Here is a 22,416-nt window from a genome sequence, read left to right on the forward strand (position 1 = left end):
AAGGGAGAGAGGGGGAGGGGGGGGGAGAGAGAGAGAGAGAGAGAGAGAGAGAGAGAGAGAGAGAGAGTCTGGGAAGGCGGGGAGCTACTGAGAGAGGAATGAAAGAGGTGGGGAGTGGTAAGAAATGACAGCAGAGGTACAAGACTGCTACATGCTTCTAGGTAAGGATGGCTAATTCAATTGCCCATGAATATACGAGAGTGAGTCAATTATTACCCCCAATTTACCTATATTTTTGTTTATTTTGGTAGTACTGTCATTTTAGGTTGACGACACATGCATTGTTTATTTGTTGTTATATCTTTGCAATTTTCAAGCTGCTAGGTTAGTTTCATTATCACTGACATGCTGTTAATCATGACTGCTTCGCTGTCTATTTGCACCAGAGAAGAGCAATGTTCCGTGATCCATTTTTTGTGGTTGGAAGGTGTATCAGGCTTAAATTCATTGAAGACTTTTGATACAGTACAGGAACAGTGTTTTGCCACAACGGAGTGTCTACGAATGGATTGAAAAATTACAAAATGGTCGCACAGTTGTTATGCACGATGAAGGAGTCGGACGACAGTTTACCGCCACAAATGAAGAAACCACTGAGCATTCATGTGAAGTGATTCTCTTAGATGGACGATTAACTATTGATGAAGTGGCACATCGTCTGCAAATTAGTCACGGTTCTGCAAGTTTGTACACGATGGGCCCCAAAACAACTCACACAATTGCATAAACGAATGCGCTTGGACATCTGCAAAAAACATTTCGATCGCTGTGGTAATGAAGGGAACAACTTCTTAGACAGGATCATTACTGGTGACGAAACATGGATCCATCATTACGAGCCAGAGAGTAAATGGCAGAGTATGGAATGGAAACATCCAAATACGCCATGCAAGAAAAAGTTCAAGACCCAACCATCCACACGAAAACTGATGCTTACGGATTTTTGGGATGCACAAGATCCAGTACTGGAACATTATGGGGAAAGGGGCACAACAATAAACAGTGTACATTACAGTGAGATGCTTACTGCCAGGCAAAAGCTTGCAATTCGAAGCAAACGCCGACGATTGCTGTCAAAAGGTGTTGCGTTGTTGCATGACAGTGCTTGTCTGCATACTGTTGCCCACACTGCTGAAACACACCAGAAACTCATACCTGAAGTACTGGATCATCCTCCATATAGTCCCGATCTTGCCCCTTCTGACTATCACTTGTTTGGTCCAATCAAACAGGCATTAAGGAGGCGTCAATTTGCCTCAGACAAAGCAGTGAAAGACATGGTGCATTCATCTACATCTACATCTACATCTACATCCATACTCCGCAAGCCACCTGACGGTGTGTAGCGGGGGGTATCTTGAGTACCTCTATCGGTTCTCCCTGCTATTCCAGTCTCGTATTGTTCGTGGAAAGAAGGATTGTCGGTATGCCTCTGTGTGGTCTCTAAGCTCTCTGATTTTATCCTCATGGTCTCTTCGCGAGATATACGTAGGAGGGAGCAATATACTGCTTGATTCTTCGGTGAAGGTATGTTCTCGAAACTTTAACAAAAGCCCGTACCGAGCTACTGAGCGTCTCTCCTGCAGAGTCTTCCACTGGAGTTTATCTATCATCTCCGTAACGCTTTTGCGATTACTAAATGGTCCTGTAACGAAGCGCGCTGCTCTCCGTTGGATCTTCTCTATCTCTTCTATCAACCCTATCTGGTACGGATCCCACACTGCTGAGCAGTATTCAAGCAGTGGGCGAACAAGCCTCACAGCTCACAGCTCAGCCAAGAACCTTCTTTTATGAGGGAATCAGGAAGCTTGTACACCGATGGATCAAGCGCGTTGAAACACAAGAAGACTATGTCGAAAAATGATGTTGTAAGTTTCCTATTTGATTAGAATAAAATTTTATAACTACTTTGCGGATAAGAATCGACTTGTTGTTGTTGTTGTGGTCTTCAGTCCTGAGACTGGTTTGATGCAGCTCTCTATGCTACTCTATCCTGTGCAAGCTTCTTCATCTCCCAGTACCTACTGCAACCTACATCCTTCTGAATCTGCTTAGTGTATTGATCTCTTGGTCTCCCTCTACGATTTTTACCCTCCACGCTGCCCTCCAATGCTAAACTTGTGATCCCTTGATGCCTCAAAACATGTCCTACCAACCGATCCCTTCTTCTAGTCAAGTTGTGCCACAAACTTCTCTTCTCCCCAATCCTATTCAATACCTCCTCATTAGTTACGTGATCTACCAACCTTATCTTCAGCATTCTTCTGTAGCACCACATTTCGAAAGCATCTATTCTCTTCTTGTCGAAACTGGTTATCGTCCATGTTTCACTTCCATATATGGCTACACTCCATACAAATTCCTTCAGGAACGACTTCCTGACACTTAAATCTATACTCGATGTTAACAAATTTCTCTTCTTCAGAAACGATTTCCTTGCCATTGCCAGTCTACATTTTATATCCTCTCTACTTCGACCATCATCAGTTATTTTACTCCCTAAATGGCAAAACTCCTTTACTACTTTAAGTGTCTCATTTCCTAATCTAATCCCCTCAGCATCACCCGATTTAATTTGACTACATTCCATTATCCTCGTTTTGCTTTTGTTGATGTTCATCTTATATCCTCCTTTCAAGACACTGTCCATTCCGTTCAACTGCTCTTCCAAGTCCTTTGCTGTCTGACAGAATTACAATGTCATCGGCGAACCTCAAAGTTTTTACTTTTTCTCCATGAATTTTAATACCTACTCCGAATTTTTCCTTTGTTTCCTTTACTGCTTGCTCAATATACAGATTGAATAACATCGGGGAGAGGCTACAACCCTGTCTCACTCCCTTCCCAACCACTGCTTCCCTTTCATGCCCCTCGACTCTTATAACTGCCATCTGGTTTCTGTACAAATTGTAAATAGCCTTTCGCTCCCTGTATTTTACCCCTGCCACCTTCAGAATTTGAAAGAGAGTATTCCAGTTAATGTTGTCAAAAGCTTTCTCTCAGTCTACAAATGCTAGAAACGTAGGTTTGCCTTTTCTTAATCTTTCTTCTAGGATAAGTCGTAAGGTTAGTATTGCCTCACGTGTTCCAACATTTCTATGGAATCCAAACTGATCTTCCCCGAGGTCCGCTTCTACCAGTTTCTCCATTCATCTGTAAAGAATTCGCGTTAGTATTTTGCAGCTGTGACTTATTAAACTGATAGTTCGGTAATTTTCACATCTGTCAACACCTGCTATCTTTGGGATTGGAATTATTATATTCTTCTTGAAGTCTGTGGGTATTTGGCCTGTCTCATACATCTTGCTCACCAGATGGTAGAGTTTTGTTATGACTGGCTCTCCCAAGGCCATCAGTAGTTCTGATGGAATGTTGTCTACTCCCGGGGCCTTCTTTCGACTCAGGTCTTTCAGTGCTCTGTCAAACTCTTCACGCAGTATCTTATCTCCCATTCCATCTTCATCTACATCCTCTTCCATTTCCATAATATTGTCCTCAAGGACATCGCCCTTGTATAAACCCTCTATATACTCCTTCCACCTTTCTGCCTTCCCTTCTTCGCTTAGAACTGGGTTGCCATCTGAGCTCTTGATATTCATACAAGTGGCTGTCTTTTCTCCAAAGGACTCTTTAATTTTCCTGTAGGCAGTATCTATCTTACCCCTAGTGAGACAAGCCTCTACATCCTTACATTTGTCCTCTAGCCATCCCTGCTTAGCCATTTTGCACTTCCTGTCGATCTCATTTTTGAGACGTTTGTATTCCCTTTTGCCTGCTTCATTTACTGCATTTTTATATTTTCTCCTTTCATCAATTAAATTCAATATTTCTTCTGTTACCTAAGGATTTCTACTAGTCCTCGTCTTTTTACCTACTTGATCCTCTGCTGCCTTCACTACTTCATCCCTCAGAGCTACCCATTCTTCTTCTACTGTATTTCTTTCCCCCATTCCTGTCAATTGTTCCCTTATGCTCTCCCTGAAACTCTGTACAACCTCTGGTTCTTTCAGTTTATCCAGGTCCAATCTCCTTAAATTCCCGCCTTTTTGCAGTTTCTTCAGTTTCAATCTGCAGTTCATAACCAATAGATTGTGGTCAGAATCCACATCTGCCCCTGGAAATGTCTTACAATTTAAAACCTGGTTCCTAAATCTCTGTCTTACCATTATGTAATCTATCTGATACCTTTTAGTATCTCCAGGATTCTTCCAGGTATACAACCTTCTTTCATGATTCTGGAACCAAGTGTTAGCTATGATTAAGTTATGCTCCGTGCAAAATTCTACAAGGCAGCTTCCTCTTTCATTTCTTCCCCCCAATCCATATTCACCTACTATGTTTCCTTCTCTCCCTTTTCCTACTGACGAATTCCAGTCACCCATGACTATTAAATTTTCGTCTCCCTTCACTACCTGAATAATTTCTTTTATCTCGTCATACATTTCATCAATTTCTTCATCATCTGCAGAGCTAGTTGGCATATAAACTTGTACTACTGTAGTAGGCATGGGCTTTGTGTCTATCTTGGCCACAATAATGCGTTCACTATGCTGTTTGTAGTAGCTAACCCGCACTCCTATTTTTTTATTCATTATTAAACCTACTCCTGCATTACCCCTATTTGATTTTGTATTTATAACCCTGTAATCACCTGACCAAAAGTCTTGTTCCTCCTGCCACCGAACTTCACTAATTCCCACTATATCTAACTTTAACCTATCCATTTCCCTTTTTAAATTTTCTGACCTACCTGCCCGATTAAGGGATCTGACATTCCACGCTCCGATCCGTAGAATGCCAGTTTTCTTTCTCCTGATAACGACGTCCTCTTGAGTAGTCCCCGCCCGGAGATCCGAATGGGGGACTATTTTACCTCCGGAATATTTTACCCAAGAGGACGCCATCATCATTTAATCATACAGTAAAGCTGCATGTCCTCGGGAGAAATTACAGCTGTAGTTTCCCCTTGCTTTCAGCCGTTCGCAGTACCAGCACAGCAAGGCCGTTTTGGTTAATGTTACAAGACCAGATCAGTCAATCATCCAGACTGTTGCCCCTGCAACTACTGAAAAGGCTGCTGCCCCTCTTCAGGAACCACATGTTTGTCTGGCCTCTCAACAGATACCGCTCCGTTGTGGTTGCACCTACGGTACGGCCATCTGTATCGCTGAGGCACGCAAGCCTCCCCACCAACGGCAAGGTCCATGGTTCATGGGGGGAAGAATCGACTTACCCTTGTAAATTTTTTTTTTCTGTGCATTAGCCTTCCATATCCTGAGATAAAAAAGAACATCCCAGTCTTTGTTCATAAAGTGACAGGACTATAAAATCAGAATCAATGATGAGATCTTTACAATCTGGGTTAATGATCCAAAAACACTTCCTTGTTCTTCCAGAAACTTATCACCTATTCTAAAATTTCCCAAGTCTCTTCCAGTAAGTGAACTATCTTCTATATTAATTCACCACAAACAGATTTTCCATGGTGTATCGTTACACACACCTAACACCTCCCACCCATTTGCTAAGAAATCAAAAGCAAATGCAACAACTAAACAAAATACTCTGCTCAGGGTTCAACTACTTTTTGTCATGCCCTAACATGACGAATGTTGTTGTTGTATTTAGTCCGAAAACTGGTTTGATGCAGTTCTCCATGCTACTCTATTCAGTGCAAGCGTCTTCACCTCCAAGTAACGGCTGCAACCTATGTCTTACTAAATCTGCTTATTGTATTCATCTCATTGTCTCCCTCTATGACTTTTATCCCCCACACTTCCCTCCAGTACTAAATTGGTGATCCCTTGATGTCTCAGAATTTGTACTATCAGTTGATCCCTTCTTTTAGACAAGTTGTGTCACAAATTTCCTGTCAACCCAAACTATTCAGTACTTCCTCATAAGTTACACAATTAACCCATCTAATCTTCAGCATTCTTCTGTAGCACCACATTTCAAAAGCTTTTATTCTCTTTTTATTTAAACTGATCATCATCCATGGTTCATTTTTGTACATGGCTACACCCTTCCCAATACTTGAATCTATATTCGATGTTAAAAGATTTCTCTTATTTCTCTTCTTCAGAAATGCTTTTCTTGCCATTGGCAGTCTACATTTTATATCCTCTCTACTTCAGCCATCCACATTTATTTTGCTGCAAAATAGCAAAATCCATTTCCAAATCTGATTCCCTTAGCATCAACTGATTTAATTTGACTAAACTCCATTACCCTTGCTTTGCAGTTGTTGATGTTCATCCTATATCCTCATTTCAAAATGATGTACATTCCTTTCAACTACTCTTCCAAGTCCTTTGCTATCTCTGACAATTACAATGTCATTGGCAAACCCCAAAATTTATATTTCTTCTCCCTGAACATTAATTCCTACTCCAAATTTTTCTTTGGTTTCCTTTACTGCTTTTTCAATGTACAGATTGAATAACACTGGGGATAGGCTACAACCCTGTCTCACTTCCTTCTCAACTACTGCTTCACTTTCATGCCCCTTGACTCTTATTACTGCCATATGATTTCTGTACAGGTTGTAAACAGCCTTTTGCTCCTTGTATTTTACCCCTGCTACTCTCAGAATTTCAAAGAGAGTATTCCGGTCAACACAGTCAAAAGCTTTCTCTAAGTCTACAAATGCTATAAATGTAACCTATCTTCTAAGATAAGTCATACCAACAGTATTGGCTCACATGATCCAACATTTCTCTGGAATCCAAACTGATGTTTTCTGTAGTCTGCTTTTACAAGTTTCTCCATTCTTCTGTAAAGAATGTGTGTTAATATCCTGCAACCATGACTTATTAAACTGATAGTTTGGTAATTTTCACACCTCTCAGCAACTATTTTCTTTGGAATCGCAATTACCACATTCTTCTTGAAGTTTTTTTTATTTTATTTTTCTTACACATCAAGTTCCGTAGGACCAAATTGAGGAGCAAATCTCCAAGGTCATGGAATGTGATGTGTCAGTACATGAAATTACAACATAAAAGTAGTAACAGACAGAAATAAAATGTTTATGAATCCAAAAAAAGTCAATCCATATATTTAAGTAAATGCAATCAACAATACAACAAAAATCAGCTTAATTTTCCAAGGAACTCCTCGACAGAATAGAAGGAGTGACCCATTAGGAAACTCTTCAGTTTCAATTTGAAAGTGCGTGGATTACTGCTAAGGTTTTTGAATTCGAGTGGTAGCTTATTGAAAACGGATGCAGCAATATACTGCACACCTTTAGGAAGTCTGATCCAAATACAGGTTTGATTTCTGCTGAGTATTAAGCAAGTGAAAGCTGCTTATTCTTTGGACTAAGCTAATATTGTTAACAAGAGATGACAGTAAGGAATATATATATACTGAGAGGCTAATTTCAAAATACCCAGACTCGTAAACTGGGGCTGACAAGAGGTTTGTGGACTTACAGCACTTATTGCCCGGACCGCCCGTTTCCGAGCCAAAAATATCCTTATAGTATGGGAAGAATTATCCCAAAATATAATAACATATGACATAAGCGAATGAAAATAAACAAAGTATACTAATTTTCATGTCGAACAATCACTCACTTCAGATACCGTTCAAATAGTAAAAATGGCAGTATTAAGTCTTTGAACAAGATCCTGAATGCGGGCTTTCCACGACAGCTTACTATCTATCTGAACACCTAGAAATTTGAACTGTCCAGTTTCACTAATCATATGCCCATTCTGTGAAATCAAAACGCCAGGTTTTGTTGAATACTGTGTTAGAAATTGTAAAAACTTAGTCTTACTGTGATTTAGCATTACTTTATTTTCTACAAGTCATGAACTTAGGTCATGTACTGCACTATTTGAAAAGAAGCCAATGTTGCACACAACATCCTATACTACCAAGCTAGTGTCATCAGCAAACAGAAATATTTAGGAGTTACACTGATCACTGATCCCCGACATTCTACCCCAAATAGTAATGAGCCACTGGCCCAGCATGGATTTTCAGGGCTTTTTAAACGTTCCTCCTGAAGTGAAAGTATGGTCTCCTTGAAAAAGCCACTGTTTGTAAAACTGTCACAAATGAGCCTTGAAAGGTCTATTCACAACAACATCCATTACCTGAAGTTGTGTGGTCAAGCTGCCAGTAATTATTACAAGGTCTGAGTTGTTCTTTGCTATCAGCTCCTTACCTTCCTGGGTGATGTGTACCCTAAAAGAATCCCAAAGTAACATTTTCCTTCTCTTAAACAAAGAGCCTGCTATTCTGTTGCAAACAACCTTCAACCAATCTACCATCAGGTTATTTGTCATCCATTTGGCATTTAAAGATAAGTTCTGCAGGCAGTTTTTATTTCGGTATCATTTTTCTATGAAAAATCACGCATGGGGGGAGCTTGCTTCCATCTGATAATGCATCCCGCATTACTATTAGCCTTGCCTTTTCACTGCTAGAACTTTTTATAGGAATACTTTTATTGCCTTTCATGCTGACTGTAATATTTGACAGCACATCAAACTATAAAGGTACCTGATTGGCATTGCCCATATGGTCTAGCAAACGGACATACTGTATCCTTAGATTGATTATATGATGTTGATATGCAAGTAGCTTTTCATCAAACGCCACAGGCAGTAGCTGAGCTAGCATTGTTCGTTGTTGTAATGTAAGCCTCGCCCCCTTCATCGTCCTCACTTGCTGCGGGACATACAGTTGGAAAATTCCTCTTTATCTCCAGTACCTTCATTTGGCTAATTTCTCTGGCAGTCAGTGAGTCTTCATTGAATTTTTCTTGCATACACTGAACAGTCTACTGCGCCAACAGATAAAACCTTTCCTGATTCGGTCACCTGAAAATTTGGCACACAGAACTAGCAATCTTTAATTTATTCTTCATCTGATGCCACCTACAAACATTTTCTTCTGTGACACTAAAGTTCCTTTCTGCTGCACATCTGTTCATGATCTCTGCTTTATTAATCACCATTAACTTAAAATTAGTGTTGTATGCCCGCATGAATCAACTGTGAACCATGAAAACACAGAATAATGTTTCTCAACAGGCGCAGCTCTAATTTGCATCTATTATTGATTGCTACAATTTACAGTTCTTGCAGCACTGATTATATAGGCAAATTGAATGGTCCCCTCGGCTCCCTACAGCTGAATTTGGATTAACTTTGTAGCTAACCTACAAAATCAACAATGCTGCAGAACAGTGGCAGCTTTAGTGTAGTTTTTATGAACATGTACCATACTGACTAATAATGTAATGCAAGTAATCTGCATTGAACACATGTCAGCATGGATTTCTTACTGTGAACTACCTAGGTATTATAAATTATTAATTTTTCTTGCATACACTTATTAATAGCCAAAGACCCATCTGTGGACCTATAATAATGCAGTTATGTTCATGCAACACATTAAATTCTATGTAAATACAGAATGCAAGTACAAAAGTTTTAACAAAGTAGATACTGTAAACATGTCACACAATAAAACAAAATCAAACAATTTGTTTATGATATTAGTAATGTGACACATTTTTGCAATTTGAAAATGCTTTGAGTATATTCGGTCACTGTGGATGCACAATGTAAGTAACGGAAAAATTCATTTGACTAACAAAATGGATCATTATTGTACAAAAGATGAAACACTGACAATATTGTGTGTGTGTGTGTGTGTGTGTGTGTGTGTGTGTGTGTGTGTGTGTGTGTGCATCACTAAAAATTCAGTTCATTGTGGAACACTGAGAATGAAGGCATGCAGTCAGCCAGTCAGCTGTCAGACTGTGCAAACTGACGGGAGCAAATTGGCAGCATTACATTGTACTCTCTCTCTCTCTCTCTCTCTCTCTCTCTCTCTCTCCCCTCCCCTTTTGCTGGGTATTCAATGCCTATTTACCTTCTAAACAGGATTTTTCATGAACATATTACTATTTCATCCACTGGTTTGGACAATGAAGTTTACGAGGTGGTTAATTTAAACACTGATGGTAAGTATAGTGAGGAATACAATTAAACAGTATTCCACTTTCACAAGCAGCAGCAGCAACAACAAGAGTGACAGGAGACAATGAGATAAAAAAATGAAATCAGGAAATAAATCTCGAACCAGTAAAATACACACATCAAAAAAAGTTTTGCATCACCACAGTTCCAAGAGTTCCGGAACCTGTGCAGAAAACTGGAATAAAGATCAACATAAACATCAAATCCGCCCTTTTTATTGCTCATGAAAACCACACATTGCATGTCATACCACCATACAGCAAGACCTTCAGAGGTGGTGGTCTATATTGCTGTACACACCGGTACCTCTAATACCTAGTAGCACATCCTCTTGCATTGATGCATGCATGTATTCGTCGTGGCATACTATCATGTCCATCAAGGCACTGTTGGTCCAGATTGCCCCACTCCTCAACAGCAATTTAGCGCAGAGCCCTCAGAGTGGTTGGTGGGTCATGTCGTCCATAATCAGTCCTTTTCAATCTATCCCAGGCTTGTTCTATAGGGTTCATGTCTGGAGAACATGCTGGCCACTCTTAATCGAGCAATGTCATTACCTTGAAGGAAGTCACTCACAAGATGTGCACAATGGGGTTGCGAATTGTCATCCATGAAGATGAATGCCTCGCCAATATGCTGCCGATATGGTTGCACCATCGGTCAGAGGATGGCATTCATGTACTATACAGCCATTACAGCACCTTCCATGACAACCAGCGGTGTACGTCGGTCCCACATAGTGCCATCCGAAAACAGCAGGGAACCTCAGCCTGACCGGGTTGCCTCCAAACACGTCTCCGATGATTGTCTGGCTGAAGGCATATGTGACACTCATTGGTAAAGAGAACGTGATGCCAATCCTGAGTGGTCCATTCGGCATGTTGTTGGGCCCATCTGTACTGCACTGCATGGTGTCGTGGTTGCAAAGATGGACCTCACCATGGAGGTCGGGAGTGAAGTTGCACATCATGCAGCCTATTGCGCACAGTTTGTGTCATAACACGATGTCGTGAGGCTGCATAAAAAGCATTATTCAACATGGTGGCATTGCTGTCAGGGTCCCTCCAAGCCATAATCCGTAGGTAGCGGTCATCCACTGCAGCAGTAGCCCTTGGGCGGTCTGAGCGAGGCATGTCATCAACAGTTCCTGACTCTCTGAATCTCCCCCATGTCTGAACAACATCACTTCGGTTCACTCCGAGATGCCTGGACACTTCCCTTGTTGAGAGTCCTTCCTGGCATAATGTACCAATGCGGACCCAATCAAACTGCGGTACTGACTGTCTTGGCATGGTTGAACTACAGACAACATGAGCCGTGTACCTCTTTCCTGGTGGAATGACTGGAACTGATCAGCTGTCTGACCCCCTGCATCTAATAGGCGCTGCACATGCATGGCTGTTTACATCTTTGGGAGGGTTTAGTGACATTTCTGAACAGTCAAAGGGACTGTGTCTGTGATACAATACCCACAGTCAACATCTATCTTCAGGAGTTCTGGTGTGTGTGTATATGCCAAAGGCTTGTTTCTCTATTGGGAAAGTCTTTTCACTGCCCTTTGGCATATTAACCCTATAATAATCTGACACTGTATATAAGCTGCACATTTAAATTTTGAGGAAGAAATAAAAATAAATATTTTGCACAAAAATAAGCTGCATGCTGACTGAGAAGAGAAAAATTACCAGAAATTTACTTGTTCAATACAACACAGTGGCACTTAACGGTACCATATTTTGTCTTATTCACACTCATCACTATCAATACTGGTATTGAGTTCATGATCCTGAGTCTCCCTCTCATCACCTTCTGCATTCTCCTCCCACAGTATGTCATCCTTGCTGCAGTCCAGTGCATTCAACATGCATCATTTCTTAAACCCCCTTGATGATGGTCTCTGATGCTATGGAGAGCCATGAATCACGAATCCACTCATGCAGAAGGGTGTCAAATGGCTTCTTAATCTTACTGGATGGTGTAAGGGCATGGTCTTCTCCCAGGAGCCAATCTCAATAAATTTTTTGGAAATATTCTTGAACAGCTTGTTTATGGACCCATATAGCACCTGTAGTTGTGAAGTCATTCCTCCAGGTATTACAACAAGGTCTGTCTTTTGTGCAACAAGTTAATCTTTTACTTCAGCAGTTAGATGTCCCTTAAGAGTATCCAAAACTACCATGTCTCTCTTAGCATGCAGTGCTCCAGGTCTGCAATTCCAAACAGTGGACAGCCAGTCAACAATCTGTTGCACTGTCATCCAGTCCTTTCCTTAGAAACTAATCGCTACGTCACTACGAAACTTTTCATTGGCATAATTTCTCACTTCAGAATGACATAAGGGGATAATTTCACCCATCTACTGTAACATCTAACATCACAGTTATTCTATGTTTTTCATTCCTGGTTCCTCTTAAAGGGATACTTTTCACCCTTTTCATGTCTACTGTCATGTTCCTCGGCATGTCGAAAATTACTAGTGTTTTGTCAGCTGATGAAAAGGGCACGAGCGACTCTTTTGCAACTGGATAATGTACTGCTGGGAGTCAAACTGTTTCCTCCTCAAAATCTGCTGGCTTCTTTGTGCTACTGTAGTACTTCGTAAGAGATCAAGGCATTTCTCCACATAAACCAACAACACCAACCAATACTTCCACACTCTCCAGGAAATGCCACCTTGTAAAAGCACTGTCTGTATGGATGGAGATGCTTGTGAGTTTGCAAGAAGCTGAGGTCTATGCCAGCGATAGCACAGCTGCTGGCAGTGTCATCCACATTGGACAAACCTCAATGGATGACCCAGACAAAGCGTCTTACAATGCCCATCTCACCACATCCACTCCCACAGTCTTTCCCCAATTCCCCAGACCCCATCCAAGGTGTGACGTGACACATGCTGAGTAACTAGCCTTGCACCATGTGGGGTACCATGATGTTGACCAAATAGATCCCCAATACTCGTTGGATCAAAATGGAGAACACTGAAAAGAGAACAAAAACTGAAGGACTTAATGAGACTGCAAACACCCAAGCATCAGGACTGGAACTGATGGAAATTGCTTCTGCAACTGTATTGTGTGATCAAACCAGTCCAAGAAGTGGAAACTGTTACTGTGATGTTGGACCAGGTCAAGATTAAATCCTTGTTTGAGACTATAGAGGAGGAAACTTCTCAAAGAAAAGAAACAAAAGGAATGTAAAGAAAGGCTTCCTAAACAACAATGGAGGGAACTAAAAGGTCTTGAACCTAAGACCTCCTAAAAAAGACAGTCTCAGAGTGAAAGGGGTAATCAGATCCCTTCCACCTCTAAGACAGAGAACAAGAGAGGAGTCTAATACTCCCACTTCTCAGCATAAAGGGATCCAGAAAAAGCTAAGGCAGGAAACTAAGGCAGGAAAGACTCTTTCCTTCTCATCCCGTCCAGTAAGTCTCTCCTGAACCAGGGTTCTGAATGACTTTCCCGAACTCTACCCCTTTCTTCCAAACATCTCCAGTCCTTTTCCTACACCCCTCTTCTTTCTCCTTCAACCCTTCTGCCAGAAGAAGGAGTGACTGGCTCCAAAAGCTTGCATATGCAAAACCTTTTTTTATACATGTGTTCTCCTGCTGCCTGGTTGGTGGTAGATTTTTTATCCATTCAACTGCAGTGTCAAAAACTGATTATCTTTGCTGTTACACATGTATATTAAGTTTGAGGTTGAAATGGGTGTTAAACAGACCCTGGCCTATAGGAAACCTAGGAAAGCAGATTGGGACTCATATAGGAAAGATCTAAACTCATGCATATCTCAAGTCAAAACTTTGATGAGGAACCCATTAGATTTTGAGGGAATGGCAGAGGCAGTAACATCTGCCATCACAGCTTCATATTTAGAGAACTGCCCAATCACCAAGAAGTGAACAAACAGGAACGTACCTTGGTGGAACAACAATCTGGAAGTGAAAAGGAAACAGATAGAAAGACTGTTCAACCTTGCACAGAAGAAAGGACAACGGGCAAAATATCAGGAGGCCCTTGTCAAATACAACCTTATGATTAAACCGGCAAAGCTTATCTACCTGGAAGGTATTTTGTGAGGAATTGGAAGGTACAGCTACTTGTTCTAGACTTCATAAAACCCTCACTTGAATACCAACTAATCCAGGAGGTATTTCAAGGAAGGAGGATGGTAAGTATACAAGGACAGCGAGTGACATGCTGGATGTGCTCTTTGAGACTCACTTCCCTCAGTGCACTCTGGCAGGTAACACAGGCCAGGACCCAATCCCTGAAAGACAGTGGTTTACATGTAATCAAAGGGAAAACTAGGATTCTACCAGAGAATGAGTTGATTTTATGAAATCTAGTGGACAATGTGAATGTTTCAAGCACTCATCAAGCCCAGATGGTATCTTTCCAGTTCTACTAAAGCAAACAGGAGAGGATGTAATTAGATTCCTATGTAGACTGTTTAGGGTCGGGTCAGCATAGTAGCAACAATCATTCCTAATTCTTGGAGAACAATGAGGGATATTTTCATTCCGAAGCCAGGGAAATTCATCTCACCAAGGCCAAGGATATAAAACCCATCAGCATATCCTCCTTTATTCATTTAAATCCATGTGATCTGACAATACACAGTGAGTTACAGATGTTGGATAAAATTTGTTAACATTTTTAACCAATATTATGGGGAGATTATGGTATTATAACACACTGCAACAACTTGACTAAAATAGCTTCACCGAGTTGTTCATGTTCTGCACTTAAAAATAAACAGCAAAATAACTTTTCTAGGTATTCTTTTACAGAGTAAAAACAGTGACACAGCAGACAGGACTTCATGGCTTTACTAAATTGTATGTTGTCTCCAACAGACTTAGTACATGTGTGAAGCTTGCTGAATAGTTGGACGTCCATGTGGCCCTCTTCTGGATTTTGAAAATGCTCAGGGCAGTTGAAAAATTCCCTAGAATAGCACACCATATTTTAGGCAGGCCCGTACATATGCATAGTGTGCACTAGTTACTGTTTTCTGGCTAGCACATGATTTCAGCATACTCACTGCATAGCAGCCAGTACTTATTCTGGCAGTTACCTTTTCAGTATGTTTATTCAATTTCAGGTTATCTTTTACCCACAGACCACAGATCCAGGAATTTGAACACAGCATTTGGATTTATTGGTTGGTTATTTGACATTACAAGTGGTTGAGAGGGATTTGCATTTTGTGTGGTGTGAAAGCTCATGGAAACTGTTCTTTTTAGGGTTGATGGTTAATCTGTTGATTGTAGTCCAGTTGCCCAGTTGTTCAGTAGCAAAGTCCACAGCCTTCTGGACAGCCTGTGTGTTCTCTCTTTTAAGGAGTGCAGTTGTGTCACCAGCAAATACTATGGTTCTGTGTGCATCTCCATTCCGGCTCAAATCATTACCGTATTTACTCGAATGTAAGCCACACTCGAATCTAAGCTGCATCTGAAAAATGAGACTCGAAATCAAGGAAAAAAAAAAAAAAAAAAAAAAAATCCCTAATCTAAGCCGCACCTGAAATTTGATACTTGAAATTCAAGGGAAGAGAAAAGTTTTAGGCCGCACCTCCAAATTGAAACAAAGTTGGTCCATTGTAATACGAGACACAATTTAGGTCGAATGAATGACGTTACAGCTACAATAGTTTGGTTCGAGTCATAAGCTTAGCAGTTAAGCTTTACCAGGTAGCCATTGCTATGCATCAGGCACTCCGTCCGTATTTATTCGGGTACCCTTCCTTTTTCATGTGCTTGGTCTAGCTTGAATCGATTGCTTATTTTTCTTTGATCTGATAATTGCCGTTTTCTTTGTTATAGGTGTTTACGTCACTCTAAGCTGAAAATGCATTACTGTACTGTGTCATGCATTGTTTGTCGCATTCTGATAATGAGTGTTAACAACATGTCACCTTTCGTGGCATGCCTTGCTTTTGTGCACGCTACCACCGCTTTCAATTAAAAAAGAAAAAAGTGAGAGGAATCGTCTCATTAGCAAAACAATGGCAAGAGACTGCTATTTGTTGTTACTTACACTGCTGCTTTCTTTGATAATGATCAACAAGAACCAAATGATAGACTGCGTATGATAGAAGATGTTCTGAACGAGAGTTTAGCGAAAATTTTTCTCCGTTTGAAAATCTTTGTAGACGCCTCTTTAGTGCATTACATTCTGCACATAAATTAGAGTCATCTTAGATTTAAAAATCTAGTCAATTGCCGTGCTTCATTTCTGACTGTATCACTATTAGGCATAAGAATAATACGAATATAAACATGACATGATACGTATATTCTTCCACGTTTGCTGTTGTCTCACTCTAGTTTCGTAGTTTATTAGGCAGACAGGATTTAAATGAGATAGCAGCAAACATTAAAGAATACATGGCAAAATGTTTATGTTCATATTATTCTTATGATGAACAGAATACTGCTAGTGATTCACAATTCATAAGAGTTCCTATTAGCAACCATCTCTTCTCACAGGTAGGAAAAAATTCAGAACGTAGAGTTGGCCATATTGAAAAACATCCCAAACAGTCTTGCCAGTCGGATGTTCATAGTACATTGAAATGCTGCTACATTCGAAGATGAACAATATGGAATTTATGTTTACTTCATTGGATAATGTATGAAAACGCAGTGATCGAAACTCGGGGCAGAGAAAAAAGCTCGTCTTCCACCTTTTTTTTATTTATTTACTGACGCAGAGGTTTTTGCGCCAGTATTTATCCTTGTGCCTGCAAAGCTTGCCTGTGTAGCGCTACATATATTCGATGGCAGAAGTTAGTTGTGGCGGCACCTACCAACAGTTTTCAGAACTTACGCTTACTTTGCACTCGATTCTAAGCTGCAGGCGGTTTTTTGGATTACAAAAACCGGAAAAAAAGTGCGGCCTAGATTCGAGTAAATACAGTAATATACAGGATGAATAGTAGAGGTCCCAAATACTGAGCCCTGTGGTACATCTTGTTTAACAGTTTACCTAGTAGATAGGATTTTGGTTATTGAATTGAGTTGATTATTAGTGTACTTCATGTTAACTTTCTGTATATGATTGCTTAAGAACAATGAATCCATTTGTCTGCACATCCCCTGATGCCATACTGTCCAGTTTCTTCTAAAGACACTAGAAAAACCAGTTATTGTGCACATAAGGGAGAAGAGGTTAACTGAGGTTCCTCTGCATGTAAATCAACACATGAAACAATCATGTGAAACGGCATTTCCCCAAATTGTTTGGAAGGTGGAAAAAGCTCTACACTTTCAGGAAATATTTCTATGCTGGACATCGAGGGGGCTTTTGACAATACAACATTTGAATCCATGTTTAGAGCTGCAGACGAGCATGGCACCGAGACCACGACATGCAGGTGGATTCAGACCATCCTAAGCAGAAGAAAGATAGAAGCCACCATGATGAATGAGAAAATGGCAATCAACACTACTGGGCAGTGTCCACAAGGAGGGGTGTTGTTCCCACTACTGTGAAACCAAATGGTGAATGGACACACTGAAGAGTTAAATACCTGAGGCTACTTATGCAGATGATTCAGTCATAGTAATACTTGTCAAATTTGCTGGTGCTCTTAAAACAATGGCACAATGTGCACTAGACATTGTGGAATACTGGTGCATAAAACAGGATCTAGGGATTAGTCTCAAGAAAACTGTTGTAGTACCATTTATGAGAAAGGAAATCCAGCACACCTACTGGAACCTCAAGCGCCTTGAAAAAATTCTACCAGTAGAAGGGATAGTGAAGTATCTAGGGATAACCCTGGATGTGAAAGTTTCATGGACCCCTTACATAAAGTATATATGTTACATGGCAAAAAGTACTCATATGAGCACTAGAAGGACCCGTGATAAAAAATGAGTCTACATCCCAGGAATATGTGCTGGATATACAACACTGTACACAATCAGCTTAACAGCTCATGCATCAGAGTTACTTTCAAGAATAATATATATAAAAATGGAAAAGAAAATTGAGGATGGGTTAGATGACGATCAGTTTGGCTTTAGGATAGGTAAAGGCACTAGAGAGGCAATTCTGATGTTGCGGTTGATAATGGAAGCAAGATAAAAGAAAAATCAAGGCATATTCATAGGATTTGTCAACCTGGAAAAAGCATTGGACAATGTAAAATGATGCAAGATGTCCAAAATCCTGAGAAAAATAGGGGTAAGCTATAGGGAGAGACAGGTAATATACAATATGTACAAGAGCCAAGAGGGAATAATAATAGTGGACAACCAAGAAGTAAGTGCTCGGGTTAAAAAGAGTATAAGACATTAATGTAATCTTTCGTCCCTACTGTTCAATCTGTACATCGAAGAAGCAATGATGGAAATAAAGGAAAGGTTCAACAGTGTAATTAAAGTTCAAGGTGAAAGGATATCAATGATATGATTCGCTGATGACATTTTTATCCTGAGTGAAGGTGAAAAAGAATTACATGATCTACTAAAAGGAATGAACCATCTAATGAATACAGAATACGGATTTAGAGTAAACTGAAAAAAGATGAAAGTAATGAGAAGTAGCAGAAATGAGATGATGATGATGATGATGATGATGATTGGTTTGTGGGGCACTCTACTAATAGAAATGAGAAAAGTAATAAACTTGACATCAGGATTAATGGTCACTAATTAGATGAACTTAAGGAATTCTGCTACCTAGGCTGCAAAATAACCACTGACGGACGGTGCAAGGAGGACATCAAAGGCAGACAAGCATTGGCAAAAAGGACATTCATTGCCTAGAGAAGTCAACTAGTATTAAATATAGAGCTTAATTTGAGGAAAAATTTCTAAGAATGTATATTTGGAGCAGCATTGTATGGTAGTGAAACATGGACTGTGGGAAAACTGGAGCTGTAGAGAATCAAAGCATTTGAGATATGGTGCTACAGATGAACTAAAAATTAGGTGGACTGATAAGGTAAGGAATGAAGAGGTTCTATGCAGAATTGGAGAGGAATGGAATATGTGAAAAACACTGACAAGGAGAAGGGACAGGATGATAGGACATCTGTTAAGCCATCAAGGCATGACTTCCATGGTAGTAGAGGGAGCTGTAGAGGGTAAAATCTGTAGAGGAAGACAGAGATTGGAATACATCCAGCAAATAACTGAGGACATAGCTTGAAAGTCCTACTATGAGATGAAGAGGTTGGTACAGATGAGGAATTCATGGCGGGCCGCATCAGGTGGGTCACATCAAACCAGATAGAAAAATTTATGGGGCCACAGTATGGTAGAATAAAGCAGAAAAGAAGGTGACTGCTAAGGAGCTTGGCAACATGCAGAGACTGGCCTGTTTAGCCATAACAGGCGGAACTGCTGGGATGGAGACCATGCTGTACATGCATCCATTACACCTTTGGGTTACAATGGAGGCAGCGGCAGGGCATACATGTTAAAAGTTGGAAACAACTGGATTCCTGTAGGATGTCCACAATTCTAGACTGATATAGTGAGTGTGGTAAATATAGGAAAGATTGAGGAAATGGTAGCTGACCATAAAGTAACTCTAGCTGCTTTAATAAACCTTTCAATGTAACAGCTGAAAGAAGGGAGCAGTGGAAGAATGAGTTACTACATTGTTCAGGAGACATGGTCTGTTTTACTGACAAGTCAAAAACAGATGAAGGCACTGGGGCTGGAGTATGCATGCTGTGGTCCCTGGTCACTCAGGAGTTAGTAGCAATGAACAAGCTGACACACTGGCAAGGACAAGCATGATGACTCCATTTATTGGACCAGAACCCATCCTAACCACCACTAATGGGATGGTAAAATCAAAACTATGTGGCCTAAATCAAGGGGCAGCATGCAGAACATTGGACTACAGTTAAAAAACAAAAGCATAGCAAGCTGATGATACTGAAATCATGTTTCAAGAAAAGTTCTGTAATACTGAACTTGAACAGGTAACAGATTAAGCTCAGGGTAGGACTCATGACTGGCCATGGAGACTTTAAGAAAGGCCTACATATGATGGGTATAGAAGAAGAAACCTCTAACTGCAGACTGTGAGATGAGGAAGATGACACTGCACCACATATAACATTCCAGTGCAAAGCTCTGGAAGGCAAATTACACAGAATATTCAGGTCAGTAGAGCCTGAAGAAAATGTAACTAATAAGTTACTAGTAAAGAGTCTCCTACTACTTCTTAAGGGTACTACTTGGTTTCACTTGAATCACAGTGAGCAAACCCCACAATAAACTCAGTTTCAGTGTGGACAACACTGGGCTAAGACCACTGTTGGTTTTGTCTCCCTGCGTAAATCAAATCAAATCAACATTCCCACTGAAGTCTACTCGTGGCATGTTTAAGACTCTTGCGATTTCCAAGACCTTCAGTTGGATTATTTCTCATGAGACAGGCATCCTATTTTTCCTCTTATCTTGCATATAGGAAAGAACCTCAGCTTCAAGTGACAATTTTCTTGTTGTAACAGCCGTCTTCCATTTTTCTACTGAAGCAACCCAGCATCCTGAATGTCAAATCAAATGCCATTCAGCCATCTAATTTCCAAACTGTTATTTTACTGGGCTCCCAGTTTTGCCGATATATTATGCCATCCTCAGGCCCCCTGACTGACATGAAAGAAGATTCTAACTCAGTTCCAGTCAAAATAGGGGCCAGCATTCAAAGGATGGTATCTGTAAATTTCTGCTTGATACAGTGATCACTTCAAACATCATCTGTTGACTTTTTGAAGTGATCACTCTATCAAGCAGAAATCTACAGATACCAGTCTTTGAATGCTGGTCCCTATTTTGACCAGAACCGAGGTTGGAATCTTCCTGCATGTCAGTCAGGGGGTCTGAAGATGGCATAACATATCACAGAAACTGGTAGCCCAATAAATAACAGTTTGGAAATTAGATCGCTGAAATGTGTTTGATTTGATATTCAGTACTGAACAAATGAGTCCTGCAACCATCTCTGAAAAGATGGACAAACAAAGACTTAGATTCAATCAGTCCACACTTTCTTCCAGCCCCTCTGTTGATTGTGGTTTTGGCATAATGCAGAACTATAAGTTGAAACTTTCACTTAACTGCATTGAATTCCTTGGCTTGATGACAATTTTCACTCTAAATGGTTGTTCATATTGGCATAAATCAGGCTTTCCTACCAGTATCCAACTGAATTATAAGCTAAAGAACAATATTGGTAGACCTACACAATGTGAATGCCAATAAAATACTGGTAAAAGTTTGCAGTGTTGTGTAATATAATGCACTGCCACCAGTTTCAGTTACAGACACTAGTTGTATTGCTGCAAATGAGCATAATTTTTGCACAGCAAGGGTATGTAAAAAGACAAGGTAGCTGATATAAGCCACATCCTAACTTTATAAGGATGAAATTTAGATAAAAAGGGTAGCATATTTTTGGGCCAATATGATAAATGCTGGCCATTATGTTACAAGTCTTACCCATTTCCCCTTTCTGTCCTACCCTGTATACCACTTTTCTCTTTTCATAACAAAAAATAACTAATTACTACCAAAAATTTGTTTTTCTAACTAATAAGTTACCTATAGAGGACTCCATAATCAAATATAATCTTTATCATTCAGCAAACCAATTAATAAATAAAATAGAAGTGTTGTGTAAACAAATCTAACAGGAACAAAAATGATGAGATATACAGGGTGATTATACTTAAAGTTAAACTTTCAAATTTGTGTAGAAATAACACCACTGGTCAGAATGATGTCAAATTGCAATGGAACATTATTGGAGGAGGAGGAGGAAAACGTATGGCAGAAGAAAAATAAATAGTTACAGAATGTAGCAATATATGGCACTGTAAACATCATAATTTAAAAGCGGTCGACTAAAATGACAAATGAATCATATAACAATGCCTAAGGTGTACATTTGACGTTAAGCAAACCATATTACTCAGTGTGCATGGGTGCACAGGTGTGAGACTGTTAGTTACGTAAGCCCATCCACCACGGCAAGGTCATATCACATTGCATGGGAAAAATCACTTCTTATTTGTCCAAAGGCCAAAAACCACATAAAAAGCATCACTCACATCGGTTTCTAATTGTCCTAAGGTCAATAACCACATAAAAGCATCAATCACATTGGTTTTTAATTGTTCTGAGGACAAAAAAGACATAAAAAGCATCAATCAAAATAAAATCGGATTATTAATTTCCATGTGACTGGCGCAAAACATGTTCAATATGCTGTCCACTGTTTTCTGCAAACAAGTTGAAATCGAAGTATTTCCGGGGTCCCCTCCAGAATGTGTTACGCAATGTGTGCCTTCAATGCAGCTAAGTTTGCAATTGGAACACTGAACACAACATATTTCTGACAGCACCACAGACAGAAGTCACACGGATTAAGATCAGGTGATC

At 40.1% G+C, this 22,416-nt stretch overlaps 1 protein-coding gene across 2 annotated transcripts in view; it reads right to left on the reverse strand.

The window, feature by feature from the left end:
• The window catches only part of LOC124722868 (rab-like protein 6), a 180,751-nt gene that overhangs the window by 47,300 nt on the left and 111,035 nt on the right, over positions 1–22,416 (reverse strand). The window lies entirely within an intron of this gene.

The sequence above is a fragment of the Schistocerca piceifrons genome, chromosome X, assembly GCF_021461385.2.
Source record: "Schistocerca piceifrons isolate TAMUIC-IGC-003096 chromosome X, iqSchPice1.1, whole genome shotgun sequence".
NCBI lineage: Eukaryota > Metazoa > Arthropoda > Insecta > Orthoptera > Acrididae > Schistocerca > Schistocerca piceifrons.